The following is a 1,685-nucleotide window of genomic DNA, read 5'->3' as shown; positions in this document are numbered from 1 at the left end:
GTATGGAAATGATCTGATTTACATATTGATTAAACAATATTGATATCACTTAATGATTCCCTTTCTTGATTTATCTCGAGGGCTCCATTCAGATTACAGAAGCCAAAATAGACCAGAACTTAAGTAATACAACAATGATTGTGTGAGCAGTGTAATCTGTGAGATAAATCTGAAAAGATACAATAAAGAATGCAGAGTTGTGTCCACTTCTCACGTAGGCATGTCCTATTACTTTTATTTGCATGAAATATTAGTCAGACTTTTAATAGTAATGTAACAGACTCATAGGACAGTCATGAAAGCAATAGCTATTATTTACTGAGCACAAACCATGTGCTCAGCACTGTGCTAAGTATTTGATTTGCATGACTTCATCTAACACTCCTGTAAAAGTATTTATACAATGTATTGAAATACTGTATATGGTGATTGAAATAAATGGTGAATATTTAATTTTGAAAAATGTATTCTAGTAAAAGACACATTGCCATTAATGCCCCTCAAAATACTCCCCCTCACTTCAAACTCACTTATCATGTCATTCTTTCACTTTCTGAAGCAGTTCCGGAACTTCTTTTTTATGAGTGCCTTTACAAGTTATGATAAATACAGAGAATGCTGTTGCCAAGTACCATCCAACAGAAAGGAAGCCTTGTAAAAACATTATAGTGTACCCTCATCTGCCTTATTCACTGGGATTCGGCACCATGTGACTTCTGGTTCCTCTCCAAAGTCAAAATGACTATGAAAGGTAAAGGTTTTGAATCAGTTCAGGACAATGAGGCAGCCATGACAGCACAACTAAAGCTGCTCACAAAAGAGGACTTTCAAAACTTCTTAATAAAGAACATTGAGCCAGGCACGGAGAGCACTTCTATAATCCCAGATCCTGGAAGCCTAAAGCAGGAGGATTGCTATGAGTTTGAGGTCAGCCTGGGCTATATACTGAGACACTGCCCGCCCCTCCTCAAAAAAAAAGGAAGGAGGAAAGAAGAAAGAAAGAAACAAAGAAAGAAAATTGAACACAAGAATGATGACTGTTTGATTAATGGCAATGTATCTTTTACTCCAATAACTTTTTAAATTTAAACATTCACGGTATTTTTCTATCACTTCGTACTAATTGATACACTGATAGGTGGAGTACATGTGTATATTTTCCTTAAATAACTGTCTCATCGCTATGATTATGTGAAGACAATGAACATTCTTCTAGTTGCCCTGCATTCACGTACAGTTCTCCCATTTATTACAAATAGCCTTTGTTCTCTGGGGTTTACTTATTTCTTCCTATAAATTCTATCAGAAAATTAGGCTAATATTTAGCAGACTTTGAGAAGAGTTAACAACTATCAGGAAGAACAAATAGGAGAGATCACAAAGAGAAAAGATAGGGCCTGGGGCTCAGCATCTTTATTCCATTCAAATAGCAGCCAGCCAAAAGACAATACTAGATTGGAAGAGACACAGGAATTTGAGGTGGAAAGGAAAATGTATTTTAAAAAAGAAAAGATATAACTTTGAATTTAAATCCTAACATTGGCTAAAAGCAGACAAAGAGGAACTTGAGAATTAATAACTACACATAGCCACACAGATGGTAGACCCTGGAATCAAATCCTAGCCTTCTGACCCAAATCCTTCCTACCACTTTTCAGCTATGCAGCAGTGCGGCCTGGATCCAT

Source organism: Heterocephalus glaber, unplaced genomic scaffold (assembly GCF_053883595.1).
Source record: "Heterocephalus glaber isolate CG9 unplaced genomic scaffold, H.glaber_assembly_v1.0 deba00000676, whole genome shotgun sequence".
Taxonomy (NCBI): Eukaryota; Metazoa; Chordata; class Mammalia; order Rodentia; family Bathyergidae; genus Heterocephalus; species Heterocephalus glaber.
The sequence above is the reverse complement of the archived record's forward strand: the minus strand, read 5'-3'. Positions refer to the sequence as shown.